The sequence below is a fragment of the Astatotilapia calliptera genome, chromosome 1 (genome assembly GCF_964374335.1).
Source record: "Astatotilapia calliptera chromosome 1, fAstCal68.1, whole genome shotgun sequence".
Classification (NCBI taxonomy): domain Eukaryota; kingdom Metazoa; phylum Chordata; class Actinopteri; order Cichliformes; family Cichlidae; genus Astatotilapia; species Astatotilapia calliptera.
Window position 1 is genome coordinate 22,381,587 of NC_137422.1, and position 18,952 is coordinate 22,400,538.

The 18,952-nt window shown below is 40.4% G+C and overlaps 1 long non-coding RNA gene across 1 annotated transcript in view; it reads right to left on the minus strand.

Moving 5' to 3' along the window:
• Positions 1-526: 526 nt before the first annotated feature.
• LOC145429452 (uncharacterized) overlaps positions 527-18,952 on the minus strand; it is a 106,559-nt gene continuing 88,133 nt past the window's right edge. The window contains exons 9-12 of the long non-coding RNA XR_013909685.1: positions 4,765-4,821; positions 3,881-3,956; positions 3,609-3,702; positions 527-689 (exon numbers count right to left, since the gene is read on the minus strand). This is a non-coding gene — a long non-coding RNA (uncharacterized LOC145429452). The remainder of the gene's footprint in view (positions 690-3,608; positions 3,703-3,880; positions 3,957-4,764; positions 4,822-18,952) is intronic.

Sequence of the window (18,952 nt, forward strand, 5' to 3'; positions counted from 1 at the left end):
GCTGACCGCAGACACAGAGTTTTAACACAAGAGAATATATAATACTGACCTGACATTTCAAATCAAGTTAAATTTCATGCTGGAAGGAGTGAAGCACCCTGTCAGATGTTGTTGGCGAAACATAATGGAGGTCTGAAGAATAGTTTGCTGTTAAACTTCCTATCTTTCACATCCTTGACAGCGGAGATTATTTTGTACCAAAGTGCAACAATGTACGTCTGAATGCAACATCCGACTTTCAAGGATGCAAAGCTTAAATGTTTCTGAATGTACCACTGATGAAAAGAGCCTCCGACCACTGGCTTATAGGTGACACAGCTGCAGTTCCTCTTAAAGCAGAAATACTATTATGTTCTCAAAAGGAGGTCTTTGGGTTAAGGCTTGAAGGTCCATAGCACTCCTAGCCTTTTTCTAGATATCCTATTAAAGATCAACCAAAAGAAATGATTAACTGAGGGTAAAGGTACACATGAGCACTTGTACATAGTGGCAAAGCCTTTGCTCTCTACTGAGGAAAACAGTCACGCGAGTGTATGTGTATTCACATATGAGTGTGCTTTCGGTCAATAGGAGGGCCAGCGACCTTTCTTTGCACCACTTGCCTCTCATCCTCCAGCAGTATCTTTGGCCCGTCTAGCTCCACCTGTAGCTCAGAAATCTCGTCTTTGTTCTGCCTCTTTTGCCTCCTTCTGCACAACAACACAGACAGGAGAGAGGGAGCAGAGGTGAGGCGTGCGGGGAATTGAAGCTGTCTGTTTTTAAAGGTGTCAGCACACCTAACTTTTGCATAATACATATCACACCTCAGAGATGATCCATTAGCAGGTTACAGCAAAAGAGCCGAGCAATAAACTGATGAGATATGGCTCCAACAGACACACAAACGCGTCACACACAAATACACACACACACACACAATATCCTCCATTTTTAGAGCCAGATGAGAGGGTGGGATTGTCCCTGCGGTGTAGCCTCGTGTGTGGCTGCATTTAAAACCCCTTTTACTTCTGGGCTCTGACCCTACACTGCCTCCAGAGAAAGTGCAAAAGACAAAGTGTGCGATAGAAGGAAAAAAGAGAGAAATAGAGCAAAAGATGAAGACAGAGAGAGAGCCAGACTGAAAAAGGGAAAAAGCAAGCCACCACACCCCTCTGTACTTCCAGACACTGATTTATAATTTTAATATCTCTAATTTCCACAGCAGTGCCCATTTTCCAAATGTCATTTTCCAATTTATGTCAAACCGTGTGACCATTTTTCTTAATACAGCTTATGACAAGCTCGGTGGCAAGGCGGATATGCAATTCAGATTGAGTGTTTTACAGGCACAGCAGCAGACACACTAGGGTGTTTGTGTGTTTATCTTTATCAGTGTCTGCTCAGTATTTTGAAGGGGAAGCACTGAGAGCGTTATACACTCGGGAAAAATTGGGTTTGCTACAAAATATGTGCCTTCGGGGAAGAAAACCATAATTCTGCCATAAATCTAATTATTACAGTTATCATAATAAGAATTATGATGGTGGCAATGATAATGTATTAAAATATGCATTAACGTTAAGAGCTTGAAATGGAATGTGGGCTGGCTTTATGGCCGTTACATGAATATTGATGTTAATTAAAACAGAACCTCTCTTTTTATGTAACACTCCATCTTGTTGTAATGGTAAGAGTTGTACATGGTGGCGAGTCGGATGGAGATGAAGTCATTACTGGCTGGTTTGCCCCACAGAGGCAGTCTGGAGCTCCTCTTTGATGTGCTAGGGTCTTTCCAGGCAACCTCTAATCTCTGTGTGTTAATCTGGATTTTCCCATCATACGTAGAAGACTGCAACTGAACATTAACGGTTGGGGGAAAAAACCCTCAAAAGCAAAACTAACTTTTCTCGAGGTTGGTCACAAAAATTGCTGCAAAATATTTAAGCAGCCACACGCATGATTTTCAATGTTTTGATATAACATTTAGCAGTTTTAATGATGGCTACGTCACTGATCTATGAGCCATTCAAGCATTTAACTGAAGAGATGAACCAGTGTTGTGTCTCCACACAAAACAACTCTACTGTTTTGTTGTAAGCAGTCTGTCAAAGAAAAAAAACAAAACACAAACTGGTTCATGTTTCTTTAACTGCCACAAATGAAAGAATATGAGGTATAAAAAAAGAACTCCCAAAGAACTATTACTTGAAAACTTGGCATGTCTTGGCTTTGAGTTCAGTCTGTTCTTAAAGAAACTGAGGGGATTGGACAAGTGTCAGGCTTAAATCAATCCATCTATAGCAGATTAACAGTATCTGAAAGTCATGTTGTTAAGAAAGAGGAAAAAATCCAAATGCAAAAAGACCTGATACAGGACCAGAGGGTTTATCTGACCCTTCAGATGATCCATTTACTCTTCACTGATGCCTCATCAGAAATGGTCTCAGTGGAAGGGTTGCTATTTCCATTCTTAAGGAAGGAAGCAAGTAAAGGCTCAGGCCAAATTACACAAGAAATGTAGGTCTCATGGATTGATAAATCCAGATATGAAGTTTTCAGTTTGTAATCATTATTAATATATATACAGAGAGGAGGTTAGGAGATAAGTACAACAGTGAGTATCTACAGACATCTATAAAACACCGCTCTGTCTTGGTTTTCCGTGCATTTCAGTCAGTAGTTTTAGAGATCTTGCGACTGTCAGATTTGATTCACCATGTAGCACCATCTAAACACCATCTGATTTATAAAGGCTTCATTTGTAAGTATAACAATGATCCCAAACCTGGATAAAAAGTCATGGATTGGCCTCCCCACAGCCCAGACCTCAGTATTACTGAAGCAGTGTGGGATCATCTTCAAGGAGAACAGAACAAAAGGCAGACAACATCCAAAGAAGCGCTTTGAATGCCCTTCAAGAAGCCCAAATAATTATTTCTGACTACAAGAAAGCTTGGCTAAGAGAGGCTGTGCTCATCGTACCACACATTGACTTTCGGGCATTTTAAAATTGTATGTTTTAAGAAATTGAGCTATATATTTTCCTGGGTGGCTCAGGAAATATTCACAGGTGTGTAGGTCTAGAAAGTCAATCCCATTTAATAACTGTTTTATATGCATTTTATGTTTTAACAATAATTCTGGGTTTTTATGGTAATAGTTTTAGTTTTAGCAGTTTTAATACTTTCTGCTTTTTCTAGTTGTCTTACTTTCTTTCATTGCATGTACTTCTTTGACTTTATATAATTAAAGAAATTCCTTCTCTATTTTCTAGCCACCCTTAAACCCACTAAACTGTGAATTAAAACACAATTTCATGTTGGGGTGTATAGTGAATATTAATATACTGTATGCAAAATAAATGTGCTTACTGCCAGCTGCTTGTTGGTAAATTGACATGCGTGTGAAAAAAGGACATTTAGTGAGCAGAAATAAATAAAATTTCTTCATTACGTCTCATAATTCCTTCAAATGGTCTTGCAGTTTTGATACGTCATGTAATGATGTACTGGTACTTCCATTAAATGATAAAGGAGAAAGTAAATTGCTTTTATAATAAAACCAGCTTGGGGAATCTGTAACAACAGTGTAAAGAGGCCACAAGACAATTAAATGCTTATGAGAATTACCTCATTAAGGTTGACATTCTCCACATCCAAGACTACTTGTATATACATTCCTTGAAATGACACCTGACTCCAGGCTGGTGGCTCCTCAGTGTTGCTGGGTTAAAGACAAGCCCAAACAACAGTTCTTGATCAGTCTACAAAAGCCAAAGAACTGCTGTGGCTTCAAGCATGTTTAAAAGCATTAATAATAGGTGGGATCTAAGTAATAGAATAAGGACTTTCTATGGCATTGTGGTGTTACGATCTGCTTATGGTAATCTAAACAGTCTCACCTCTATCCCTCATCTCCCCTCTGAGCCAAACACTTATCGACTCTCTGAGTAGCGGCCCGCCAGCACATGTTCCCAACTATTGAAAAAAAAGGGTAAAAATAACAGGAACAAGTTGTCGGAAATGAAATTTCAATTCATCCAGTCCCTTTATACACTGGTGCGAGAGCCTGTCGTTGAGAGGGAGGGATCAATAGTGTTTAGACAGCGGGGCAGATTTTCTAAGCGCTGGATCAATAGGAAGGAGAGAGGAAAAAATACCCTGGCTTTTCTCTGGCTGTTGTAGTAAATACGAACAAATCAGTGGCCTTAGGCTAAATGGATTGACCAGCTGTTTCCGAGTTCTGTGTTGTAAATAAAGATCCATTCTGAGGTGCGTAACTGAGGCTCAAAGGCAAAAGTGTCACTATTCAGGTTGGGCCTGCACAGGTTGTGCTGGACCACACAAGTGTCCTGATCAGAAGGTGAGGAAGGCCAGGGAACAGAGGACAAGCCAGAGAGCCGAGGACAGCGAATCACAATAACTTATTAGGGTGGCTCAAACAACCTTTCATACGATTTAAACTTCAATAATTACATACACGGGGAGAACATAGTTACTTTCTTTCTTTATTTTATACATCTGGTTAAGTTTGAAATGTCCAACTTTTGCCACTTTTTATCTAGACCTTCACTGCATTACATAGCACTGAAGTGGGAGGCATTTTTCCACATGTGTTGCACATTTTATTGCCTTCTGAGAAGCATAGCAATACTCCGCTTCACTAATTTGAAATTCTATTGGTGCATTTACTCTTCCTTTCAATCACAAATAAATGTGGGAATGGCAATTTTATTTCTAAAGCACATTTTATTACAAACAAGCTCAGAAGACGTGAAATTTTTACCTCTACTTGCATGTGCCAGCGTCTCTCTCCCATCCGGTAATAAACATTGTACTGCTTCTGCAATGGAAATAGAACATATATTTATAACACAAGTACATAAATATAATCCAAACACCACACAAGTTTGTTGCACTCGTTGGTTTAGCTCTAGAGACAGTGCGGCCATTTTTTATTTATTCATTCATTTATTTAACTGTAGGATCAACAACTACTCGTCCTACATCATTTTACTTACATAATGAAATAAATAAATAACACAGTACTAGTTCTTAATATTATTTTGCAAACCAATAAGTTTAAGCAGGTGTACTGTTTCAAGCTGTATATTCACATTTCCTAGGACATTTACATTTCAGTTTCAATAAAAACGGGTGTTATGCAACTTTGTAACACTGATGATATAAAATGGAGACAGAAAGCAGCACTTCTACAAAAAAAAAAAATCACTATTATGCTTTGCAAGTATATGACTAACAAAGAGTGACAGAAGAAAACATAAAAACACAATATTTCGACTGATTAAAATAAAAGCTACTACATGAGGAATGTACAGACTGGTTCATGACCTAGGCATCTATGGCAGGTTAAATATCTCCACCAATATACTGAGCTAATCAAGGGGGTGAGATCCTGACAGGATGACTGATGGCCCGATTGCTTTGCACCACCTCTGGACTTATTAAAGAAAAACACCACAGGCCATGCTTTCACAAAACTCATTGGTCAACCACAGTGGAGAAAGTGATGGGTGAAATTCATCACTAAAAACTATCGAGCCCAAACAAAACACACATTGGGGCACAGAACTACACAAGAACCTCTGGTCATCAGGGTACTGATTGCCTTCAGACTCGGGGAGAAGACACTTTAAAGGACATGAGTGTAGGGAAAAGGATGGCTGCCGAGTCTCGCCGCAGGGTTCACAAGGAAAAATAGAAGAAAGAATTCTTAGACTTTGCTCTGCAGCACTTGGAAACACCATTCGTTCCTCAGAAGAAATGTGGCTCAAATTCCCTTCCTCCAAACATTTTCTTATGCTCAGAAGAGTAACTGTTGAAACTTTATCAAACCGACGCCTGGAGAAAGGAAACCATATATAACCACATTCTCTTTCACTACACCAATCATATTGTTTACTAAGGTATCTTTTTACTGTAAGAAATGCACAAAGACATCACAGAAAACATGCTGTAGAACCGCTGGAACGTAACAGTCACACAATCTTCACGAGAATACATAAACAGAGCAGCTAGACATGTTGTACAACTCATTTGAGGGTAATTTCACAGTGTAATTGAGGCTTTGTGTGTATATGCGCCTGTTTGCAAGTGCTGCCTTTCACTGATTAAGGTGACCTTAGATTGTGCACTTACCGAATCTCGGGCTGAGCAGCAGAGGTTAGAGCACAACTCATTGGCTTCCTGAACACATTACCTTAATGATGCCATTCCTCACGCCTCCATTTCAACACATTTAGAGATGGAGCAGTTACATCGTCTATTAAGACATTCAAATGTCTCCCCTAGCTATTTACCCACTGCTCGAGCACAAAAGGGTAGCCCGAATTAACTGTGACAGCGCTGACTCGTTTCCCTTTCCAAACAGACAAAATACATAGAAAAAGTCATCATGCGGGAAAGGTCATTAAAAATTTAGATTACAGCTTCCTTGCTTTCCCGAAAACCCTTGTCTTTCTCTGCCTGTTAATGGGATTGTTTTAATATTAAAGTGTTCATTATGACAGATTGTGAGGCTGACTCTCAATGCTGCTTGTTTTCCTGTTCCTGGCATGTGATCAAACCTCATTTACCCGACTGGGGGATTGAATGAAATGTGCGATTATTAACCCTGTGTCTGCCTCTGGAGGAGGGGGTGGATGTTTGCCTCCTACACATTTTATCTTTTGGTGCACCTGAGTTTAAGCTGTTGCCGTTTCCTCTGTTCTGTGAATATTTGTGAAAGATTTTTTTTTTTAAAAAATGCTTTTAAACACACAAAATGCATATAAAGTCTGCCAGAAATGTATTTTTCTTCTTCAGTTCTTGTGGAGGTTACTGTCCAATGAGCAGCACATCCCCAGTGAGTGGTCTTTAATGTGCTCATGCCCCAGCAGACTACCTGCTCCATATTCTGGCCCGAGTAAGCAGCTTCCCCCTCCTGTTTTGAGGTATTTGGGGGTATTTTTGGGAGGAGACAAGGGCTATTGAAAGTGTTTATGTTCCTGGCTTGTACAGAGGGGTCTAATGTGTAACACAGAGCACTTCAGTATTCAGACGCCTGGGGCTATTCTCTAAGTGGTCTTTACTTTGAAAACACAGGTGCCCTCCAGGGCTTGATGAGTGGTTGTTGTGTGCATGTGTGTCCATGTATGAGGAAGCAGTAAGCTGGGAGGGCAGATAAAGGGGCCGCACTGTTTTATCCATACATCATCACTCCATGTTATAATTTGATTCAGTATGGTGGTCTTGCAGAAAGCCCTATGCTATTATCTTTAATAATGCAAGAAGGGATTAGGTACTCACTCTCTTCTGATAAATACAGACAAATCAGTTAATTCCACTGACACTCCCCACCAACTGCCACAACGCATGCACCAGTCCAACTCTCTGATTTGTTTTCTTTTGCTCTATAAAGCAGAATAGTTTAGTTTTTATGTCCTCCTCTAAACCAAAACCATACAGTGCACAAAAGATTTGTTATTGTTACAGAAAACTGTAACATAACTTAGATTTTGATATTTGAAAATCTAATGAGGTCTGGAGGGATCTCATAAATTAGAAAAATAAAGCTGCGCATGCTTCGCTGGTGCCGCTGCATAAAGAAACAGCAACATTTTTCATAAAATTAATAGGAGAGGTTTGACACGTCTCTCGCTATAATTACCAGTCAGGCAACCATGACCAAACAAGAAAATGCATTTTATGCCATACTGTAATATAAACATGCAGCTGTCGTGTAAATACAGCATGACTGCACACATATTCTGACAGTGCCCTAGCGGAAAAGTAGTTTAAATGAGGATAATGAAACAAAATATGAGTTGGCTATGCATTTCACAGAGTTTATGGTGTCAGTGGGTGCAATGCTGATGGAAAGGCCTCATGGCCATTTTAAAGGCAATAGACCACTTAGCAGATCTCAGCTGGTCCTGATGCCGGCAACCTTGATAATGAGGAGCAGCTGGAGCAACAGTCATTAGACCTAGCCATCTCCACCTTCAGGAACTATCTTTTATTTCCATAAAACCTTTTATCCATTTCTGTCGCTGCTGCTATACTGTCTAACACCGACCCAGGGCCATTAATGACTACAGCAGTATAGTAAATGTCATTACATAGCTTGTCTCATCAATACTTCTAAAAACAGAACATCAATGGCAAAAAGAGGCAGAGCAGATATAATATGTTTCTGGTGGTGTCACAATCTTGTAGGTCTAATTAAGCTGGAGTTCAGCAGAAAGGCAGCATGAGAGGAGAAGAGGGAAGGAGAGGGTGACCCAATTAAAACCAAATCGAAACTCAGATTCACTCTTCAGTGTGGCTCACGCACAGACTGAGTGGGAATCTGTGAAAACAAGGAGAACAAGCTTTATTAGTCCCTAAAAAGCTCTGTTGCTACATTAATATTCCAGTCTAATGAAAGCTTAGTTTTCCCCATTTCCCTACACTTGCCTGTCAGTGTTCAGTTCATAAATATTTTCTTATTATGATCGTGACGGGGTTTTTTTCCCCAGATATGAAAAAAATAAATAAAATTCAGAGCCAATTATCAGAATGACAGGTGAAATGGGAGCGTGCTGAGAAGAAATGAAGGGTTGCCATGGTGATATAGCAAAGAATCATAGTGGATACTGTATGTGTGGTCACGTGACCGATGTCTGGCTGAACTGCAGCTATGCTCGGGCCCCTGCACACCAAAGGACACTTAACCTCAATCGCTGGTAGCAATCACAGGCCGATCAAACTGAATTTATTGGCTATTTCTGTCTCCGGGTCAGACCGCCGTAGTGCCTGCAGACTCGACCGCATCCAAATTCAGAACGTTCTCAAACCTTTTGACTAATGACAGCTTTAGAGGGCTGGGTACAGAGCTAAGGCATGTTCATGTATGCATTTATAGAATCTACATGAGGAAAAAAAAAGTCATCTGAGTTTTTATATAAATCACAAAAACCTCTGCAGAGATGTAAACTATAAAATTATGGTTATGGTTTTGATGGAGTTACATTTAGGTAAAAAGAGAAAGGCTTTTGTCGGTGAATTTTGTAAAAATATCTGTATGTTCTGATTTAAGAGACTACAGTCCTGAGATAAAGTATTTGCTGTATTTCTGAGTTTGTCACACTTAAATGTTTCAGATGATCAGAAAATTCTGATATCAGACAAAGAAAACATGAGTAAATACAAAAGCTGGTTTATAAATGAAGATTTCATTTATTAAGGGGAAAAAGTTATCCAAACTTTCCTGGCCCTGTGTCAAAAAGTAACTGCCCCCTAAACCTAACAACTGGTTTTGCCACTCTTGGCAGCAAAAAGTGCAACAAAGAGTTTGGCAGCGCGTTATTCACATTGCTGTGGGGGAATTTTAGCCCACTCTTATTTGGAGACTTGCTTAAATTTGGCCACATTGGAGGGTTGTAAAGTATGAAGAGCCTGTTTAAGGTCACGCCTAATCATCTCAATCAGATTCAAATCTGAGCTAGACTACTCTAAAACCTTCTTTTTGTTTTTTTAGCCACCAGAGGCAGACCTGCTTCAGATCAGTGTCCAACTGGAGAACGCAAGTGAGTTTGAGCTTCAAGGCACAAACTGATAGCCAAATGTCTCCTTTAGGATTTCCTGATAGAGAGCAAAATTCATGGTTCCATCAATTACGGAAAGTCGTCTCCTTCTTGAAGCAGCAAAGCAGCTCCAGACCATCACACTTCCACCACCGTGTTTGACTACTGGTATGACGTTCTTTATATGAAAATAAATTAACTGTAATTAACCACATTTTTTTTGAAAGCTGAGTTCAATTCCACTAGCCAAATCTACACCTGCTTACTACCAGACCAGTTGAATCAACTAATCACTTAAACAGATCCTCTCAGACAAAAAGGAAGAAGGCTAAAAGATCTAAAAAAAAAACCTAAAAAAAAAACCCCAACACATCATCCTATGATCTAAAGAAACTCCAGAAAACACGAGAAACAAAGTTACTGACATCTATCATTGTTGAAAGGGATATAAAGCCATTTTCAGGGCTTTGTGACTCCAGCGAATCACAGTGAAAGCCTTTATCTACGAATGGAAAAAACTTGGAACAGGGGTAAATCTTCCCAGGAGTCGCTGGCCTACATTTATGCACAAATGACTCACCCAGGAGGTCACAAACAAAACCAGAACAACATTTAAAGAACAGCAGGCCTCACTGGTCTGAGTTAAGGTCGGTGTTCAACAATTAGAGAGAGATTGGGGCAGCAACGGCATCCATGGGAGAGCTCCAAGGTGAAACCCACTGCTGACCAAAAACAAAACAAAGGCTCGTATCACATAAATAAAAACAATAAATTTAGGAAAATATTCTGTGGACTTACAAGACAAAGGTTAACCTTTTGTTGAAGGCTTGAGTCCTGTTACATCTGGCATAAAAATGACACAGCATTTCATAAAAAGAACATCATACCAACAGTCAACACGGTGGTGGTAGTGTGATGGTCTGGAGTTTCTTAAGACCAACACGGCTAACTGATGGAACCATAAATTTTGCTCTCTAACAGAAAGGTTTTGGAGTGGTGTATTCAAAGCCCAGAGTTAAATCATATTTACTCATATTTAATTGACCTTAAATAGGTCGTTCGTAGTTGAAAAACCTGAAATAAAACAATTCTGCAAAGAAAAGTGGGGTAAAATTCCTCCACAGTGATGTGAAATATTCATTGCGGTTCTTGCTGCCAAGGATCACACAACCAGTTATTAGGTTTAGGGGGCAATTACTTTTGATACAGGGTCAGGTAGGTTTAGTTTGAGCTTTTTGTCCTTAATAAATGAAATCATTGTTTAAAAACTGCACTTTATATTCACTAAGATCATCCCTGTCTAATATTGGAATTAGTTTGATGATCAGAAACATGTGTGACAAATATGCAAAGACATCAGGAAGGGGCAACTACTTTATCACAGCACTGAATATATGTGTGTATTTGTGAACTGTGTCCCACTCTGTGATCCCCTTATTAAGAATACAAACCTCTATGCATGGACAAGGATTAATATTTGAGAATGTGTAAAATGGAATTGGAAATGAAATGACTTGGATCAAAAGTTAATTAAGAAGCACCTTGCACAAATATATCTTTTTAGATTGCGCCTGCTCTAACGGTGCTTTAGCATGTAAGGCTTAAACCAGTCTAACTGAACCAGTCACCAGCAGACTTGCATTAAAACTGCTCTAAAACTAGAACAGAACCACATGCTGGTGTTTCAGTCTTTGTATCTGCCTCAATGGAAAGACAAAGTCTGCTTGAGGATGCACTTAAAGTGCTATTTTTTCATACTGAATCACTTAATACAAAGGAAAAGAGTGAAGCTCAGAAGCAGCGTGGTAGGTTTTTAAAAATAACTCATTATTACCATATTTATAATTTTAGAATATGTATGCACTTTATTAAAAGTCATTCAAAAGTGAAATTCAACATACAGAAATGCAGATGTGCCACTGATAATGATGCCAGAGTGAAGTGTGTGGAACAGAAATTATACAAATAAATGAATAAAAAAAAATCATCCAACCAGAGCAATTATGGATCTAATCAGAGCTTTCTGCATGAAGGTACAGTTCTCCTATCTCGCTCCCATTTGCATCATAACACAGTGTGCAATATTAATTTCCGAGTTTACTGCTTATTGGAAGTGCAAACTATGAAAGCCATTAAGGCTCCAAATAGGAAAGCAATTTGCTGTCACATGGATTCGGCTCTATTAAAAAGAAAAATCTTGTTAACCATTTGGAATTAGAGTCATTTGGCAAAAGGCATTCTGCAGCACTCCAGTAAAATAAGTAATTATGCTTCTCTTCGTTCTGTCCCTCTCTTTCATTTGCACAGGCAAGGTGGGGAGCGGTGGATGGGGAGAGCGACTGGATGCAAAGGTAATTAAACTTGTTGGCTATCTGTTTGGATAATGTAAGGATCAGGCCAGTTGAGAGCCTTGGAGGCAAAAGCAAGATGAGAAACACATCTATTTTTCTTTTTCAGTCTGCCAGCCCCCAGGTTTACTTTCGTCTGGTCCATATATCACCTATCCCACAATCTAAGCAGGCAAGCAGCCATTAAGAAGAAAAAAACAAACAAACTAGATGTGACTATTCCTCAGTTTACTTCAGTTTCATTCAGGTTCCAACTGAGTAAAATCTCAGCAGTTCTCAATTGTGAGTAGCTTACTATTTAAATTAAACCATCTCCACAGGTCTTGATGTGTTTGCCGTAAACATAATGCGTACTTTAAATTCTGCATGTTACATATATTTGTCATTTCTGCCGTAACTTTTCTTTGTTTTGAGAAAAACCAGCGCAGCTAAATTGGGATCCAATAACAACATAGTTGGAATTCTTTTTTGCTGTTGTGTATATATACCAAACAGCCATGAGAACAAAACTATCCTTTTAATTAGGTCCTTATTGTAATGCCAACATATGATCTCTGGGATGCCCTGTGGGTTCTGAGGTGGTGCTTCCATAGATCAGACTGGTTCCGACATGTCCAACAAATGCATAATAACGTTGCGATCTGGATAGTTTGACTGCTATTACCGAGTCTGATTGTATGTCCAATAGAAAATTTGGGCCCATACAGGTTACACAAATCTGAGTCTGAATACAGTAGAAAAAAGCCCTGCAGGTAGCTCAATTGTGGAAAAGCTCCAACACTATGAGTCTGATGTTGCTTTTCTATAACACGCAACTGTCCAAAAAAATACAGCAGCACTGACAAAGAGGAACTGAGAAGCCCAATGACGGATCAGATAATTGGAACTGAAATCAGTTCTCGCTTCCCACCTCCATCACTTGGGCCCTTTCTTGTTTTTCAACAGTTTTTCTATACGCTACTCTTGGAGAGTCGGAAAAGGATCCATTTATTTGATAATGATGATGGGTGGAGAGCACTGTTGGTCCAAAATCTTTTCTTTGAGTTCTCTTGGTAATTGTGATTGTCACTGCAAATATTCCCCGTCGTTTTGATATTAATGCAACCATTCACCCCATGGTAGTTTTTTCCTGTAGAATGAGGCATCATTACCCTGAACTTAAGCATTACAGTTAGTTCTGCTGGGTTGTATCAGTGTCCAGTAGACTTATTTTTGCTTTTAGTAATTTTTTATCCCCCTGCTATGATCTAAATACAAAAATTCCTAGGTTTGGTTTAGGAAAAGGATTCTGGTGAAGTTTTGGTGTGAGACTGGGCAACTTCACTTATTCTATCAAATCATTTACACTTCAAAACATGTAATCTGCCCACAGGTTCCTAACCCTTTGCTTGGCTGATCATCAAGAGAAGCTCCAAACGCTGTAATTTCTATGCCAACCAGACTCATTTCAAGTCAGCTGTTACCCTGAACCTTTGGTTTAGCAGTATTTTCTGGATACTATCATAACCTCTTAATCATCATTATTCCAGTTCAATAGTTACTCTACTGATGGCTCCCTCACTCCTCCATGAGACTGAAAACAAAAAATAAAAAAATAAAATAAAGGCGATTTATGGGGTGGCATGTTTAGCCTCAAAGGTGTTTTATGGTTGGACCTGGAGGGCCTATTTAGGAAGCACTGCGTGCTCTGTCCTGACCACAGGTATTGATCGTCAGCAATGGCCATGGCGTGGCTGACTAGTTAAAGCCCTGCATGTGCCCTCACGGGGAGATGAAAATGAGGCCTTTGTGTGTAATGATCTGTGTATGAGCAGGGAGGGGAGGCCACAGAGACAGAGGAGGAGAAATTAAATCATTCCTTTGCTCTTTCAGGAGAGGCACTGCACCAAGCCATGCTTGGCTGCTTAATGTGGGATCTGTTTTTGAGAGGAAAATTAAAAAGAGCGAAAGAAGGGAGTTAGAGAGCAGAGAAAAGAGAGATAAATGGCTGGATGTGGAAAAAGTAAATGAGAGCATCCTGATTCGGGGAGCTGTGTGTGGATGTCCCTAATGGGGTAGGCTGATGTGTGTTGTCTGGTAGCTGACCACCACAGTTACAACTACGGTTACACTGGCCTCTACCGATCTCACACCAGGCCCTGCCAGCATAGAGATGAACGCACTCAATGGCAATTAGCAGAAAACGCTGGTGCATAACAAGTGCAGTGGAGACGCTGGTCTAATTTGAGAAGGGGTGAAACGATGGATAAAATGCTTTTAATCATATGAGGCATGTTCTTGTCTGTGAGGCTCTGGAGAGCCAAGAGAGAAGATACACATGGTTGTGAAGCCACACAAGTCTCACAATAGAGAAAAAAAAGCACTTCCTCAAATTGGTCAGTTTGCAAACAGCCAGGTTGGGAGAGCTGTGCTACATCTCTACGTTACTGTGAAGTCATTAGTCACAAAAAAAAGAAAAAAAAAAGAACAAATATTGATTCACTCGATTCCACTGTGAATATGACGTTTATTGATGGGCTAAATTCATGAGTAGTCTACAAGACATGTGAATTGGACAATCAAGCAGTGTCAAAATGACTGGAAAAATAGGCGTAGTTTGGGAAAAGAGTGGCACTTCCTTTACAACAGTTGAATGAATCACCTTAAAGCACAGTGATGGTAGGTGTGAAGGCGCCAATCATTGACAACAACTGACACTGTACTGTATTCACTGCTGTAAGTAAAAGGATTCAAAAGATTTTTGTGGCACATCCTGAACAAACAGAACCAAAAAAGGCAAGAAAATAGGCTGGAAAACTTTATCCTCTTCCTTGAGTGAAACACTACTGATGTGGGGTTTTTAACCTTGTCATCTCTTAACAAAAAAAAAAGAAAAAAGAAAAGAACAAAACAACAACTGTGGAAACTGAACTGCTAGGGTTGCACAAGACCCTCTGCATGACCCCCATCCTCAAAGCCTCTAACATCCACCCCACAGGGGCGAGTGCCTGTTCATTTTACCTCACAGGCCTCATTAACGCAGCCCTCTGCCATCATTAAGACGTTTGTGGTTAAATTAATTGAAAGACAGATTAAAAATAAATTAAGAAAAATGCGTTGCAGAATGCCTACGTGCACTTCATAAATCACCGGGGCAAAGCCAGGAGCCGGCTTCCCATAATTAACTGCAGACTATTTATTTTATCCTGACGGTATAAATTAGAATTCAGACGCACAGATTATATTAGGGCTGTCTGCCATGCGGAACTGCTGAGGGGTGTGCAGAATATTTTAAGGATACAAAGAGGAGAACAGAGAGAGAGAAGAAGAGAGGGAGAGATAATACGTAGAAAGGCAAACAATATGTAAATGCATACAAAGCAGAAAGATAACATTTGCGTCCCATAGAAAAAGAATTTACTCAGGCAGTGCATAAAGAAACAGCAGACAAAGCAATTAACAACGGCAATCAAATGCATGATTAAATGAAACAACAAAAGCCTGATTAAATGAACTGTGCCAATTGTTCCATCGACTCCTCGTCAGTAAGAGCAGGATACAAATTCAGCTGCAAGTTTAACCAACGCTCCTTGTATACACCGGTGATCAGTAATAGAGATTGTGACATAATACTGGCTAGCCCTTCTCCTCATTCTTCCCTGCCGTTTTCCACCCTCCTGTACTCCAACCTGACCACTTCATATGCAAATGAAAACTAAACCTCATCTGCCAGTCAGTCTCAAACACCCCCCACAGACGCACTTGTGTCTTAGTCTCTCTGTTGCTATCTGTTCGTCTCTCTATGCTACAGTCAGTACTAGCCACACACTGCCTCCTCGTGGGCACAGTGCCCAGGCTGGCATGAAGCCAGACCTGCTCTGCCACACTGGACTGGCAAAATGCTGCCCCTCTCTCTCTCCACACTCCAGATTCCCCACACATCCTTTCATCAGAATGCCTGCGGCCCTCTCCTCTTCCTTTCCCCGTCTTTATTCTGCACCACAGCTGAGATCAACACTTTGAAAGTGTGCCCTCCAACCACCCAGAGAAAAATAATGCTACCACTAGCACTGCCAGGGAAGAAATAAAGAGCTCACACATTTGAATGCTTGGCTATTATGCAATCACATTGAAGGCAAAACCTAGTTATCTATAAACAATATTACATCAAGGCAGCGTATCAGGTATTAGGTGCATAGTAGGGGGATATGAACAGGCAGTGTGAGCCCTGAGATGTATTCAGCTTTGTACGTTTTTATGAATCAACACAAAGAAGCAACTTGATCGTCCTTGTTTGGTTTGACTGTACACTTCTAGGTACGACAATATGATGCGGGACTATTTTTGATTAAAAAAATAAAATATAATGTTCACAGCTGCCCATAGCCAGTGGTATATAGAGGCTGAATTTAAAGACAGAAGATATTTAAATAATGATAATAGCCCATGTAAAAAAAAAAAAAAAAAAGTACACTTCTTCTAATAAAAAGTGGCAAAAGAAAAATTTTATGTCAGCAAAAGTGTATGCAAGTTAGCAGCTGCCATTTGATTTCACAAGTGGTGCAATAAAAACTGTCTTTTCTACAGTCAGCTTCAAAAATCAATTCATACAGACTGGATCATACTTTTATGTCATGTCTGCAGCGGACTCCCTGATTTTGTTATAGTTATTGTAGTTTCCCACTGCACCTTCAAATTTCCTGCTACCCGTTTCCCACTCGCTGTTGATGTTTTTAAACTCATCACAAGTGAGCGAAGAGGAAATTCTGGCATTTATAACTGGACACAATAACAAAATTAGGTAGTGCATCTTTAAGAGGGTTCCCCCCCCCCATTGTCTCTGCAAGTCTGCAAGTTTCCCACTGTGACAGCCTCTCAGAGGGAGACTTGTGCACCGTGCTGCTCTCAGCACAGAATCCATTTAAATCCTACTGTTTCACAGGGTTAGATCTACTTCCCCTCTGAGCATAATGTCAATTTCAGCCGTGTGTGTGTTGTATATTTGTGTTTTGATTTTGGAGAGTTCTATATTTTTCCAGGACTACTGGAGGGGGGGAAGGCGGGTAGAGGTGGAGGGGGGAAGGCGGGTAGAGGTAAAGGTAGAAAACAGCAAGTCGTGATCAAACTGTGCCGATGGTGGCTGGTTTGCTGGCTGGCTCGGTGTCAGTTATGCGAGGTGTATTTTAAGTGCACACATTGCACGAACCAATCACTTGATCAGCTACCAACATTGCTGGAAATGCTACATGAATTACCGAAACTTTACCCGGTCGTCGTTTGCAAGGCTTATATCCCAAAATACTAAGAAGGGTTTTAACAGTCATAGCACGAAAAAACAACCAGTCTGCCTCAGATGTATAATTTGGTTTCCCCGGTGAGTAAAAAGCCTTGGAGGCGAGTGCATACGCAGCAGTCATGTTTGTTAAGATACATGGCTAGAGTCGGCCTTTCTTCTTAAGCACCAGAAAAACCAGTAAATCACCAGCAAAGAAAATAAATATATACTTATTACATTCTGCACACTGCATATATTCACCTCCTTAACATATTGCACAGGCACAGTATAAATGTGCAGTGCTGCACATGGGCAAAAACATGCCATGAAAAATGACAGCAGGGAGGGGTAACTGCAGACCTGGAATATAATGGTGCGGTGGAGCGGAGGAGAAATAATCATACCTAGTGGTGGGGGGAAAGGGGGTGGGGCGGCGGGAGGAGCAATAGGAAGATGAGCCTGTGCCCTGTAGCAGGGAAATGGAGTTCCACTGCTCTGCTGCTAGACGCCTGATTCCCCAATAACGCTGCAAAAGAACTCCCTTTAGCATAAAGCAACAGCAGGCAGCATCTGTACTCAAGAAATACATTTCCCTAACACTTCATAACCACACGACGCACATATTCATGCTGCAACACAGACCATGTATTTAAAGCCGATACTGCGGTGTCATTTGAAAAAAGACAAAACATGCTTAATACAAATCAAAGTAAACTATCAGACAAATTGCAGCAGTGACACTGATATTCCAGCTGGCATCAATCCTTCATAGAAAGATACAAATCAGTCAGCAGTTCCCTCGAAGGCCTTTAGGTGTCTCTCTTTCACTTCGCATTGCCCAAGCACTCTCTCTCACTGAACGGGGCTCCTCTACTCCCATCTGCACATAATATATACACCATCATTTGAAAATGGCAGCTTTTTGAAAATTCACCTTGATTATCAGACATTAAAAGTGACTTCTCCAGAGCTGAGTGTCTGGCTAGGGGGATGGCTGCAGACAGCAGAACAATGCAGCAGGCTTGGTATTAATGCCTGGCTGTGGTGTGCAGGGAGGAGAGAGGAGCCAGCCCTTTGTTCTCTCCTACAGCCAATTATTTTTTACGTGTGCCTCTTTTCACAACAACAAGAGAGAATTTAATTTTAATGCACTCTCTGGAAAGAAGGGGGGGGGGAGCATCTAGCTACACTATTCTTAAACAGAGATGGAGACTAGCGTCAGCAGTTAAGTATATATGCACACAATTCTGCATGAGGCAGAGACGGATGACAGGGGCAACAAGAATGACATCAACCCAAACACGCACAGCAGCATGAATCCTCTCATGCAATATGCTAAAACACACACACAGCCTCAGTCCCGAATCCATACCAAAACACAAGCGTATGCAGCCCCACCCTTACGAAACAAAGACCAAAATAAAAATACCCTAAAACACCATTATTTCATTATACAGCATAATGGTGCCGCTGGAAGGTGGGGAGGGTTGCATATTAGCATGTGCATACCCAGGACATGATGATAAAAAAGCATGCTGTAAAAAAAAATATATATATATATATAAAAAAATATAGCAAGGATTCCTGATCAAATGGCATGAAAAATAAAAACCTAGGATCGTTGTTGGAAGGTATGTGGCCAAATATTTTTCTAATTGGAAGGGCACTTTATCTTGCTGTCAGAGAAGCAGTAAAAAGCAGCGCTGTTCCCAGAAGGAGAGGAGCACAGCTTGCTGGCCTTTTATTAGTGCTGGAGCTCTGATATATGCCTCTGCTGTGGGCTTTCATCAGGAACCTGCACCTAAA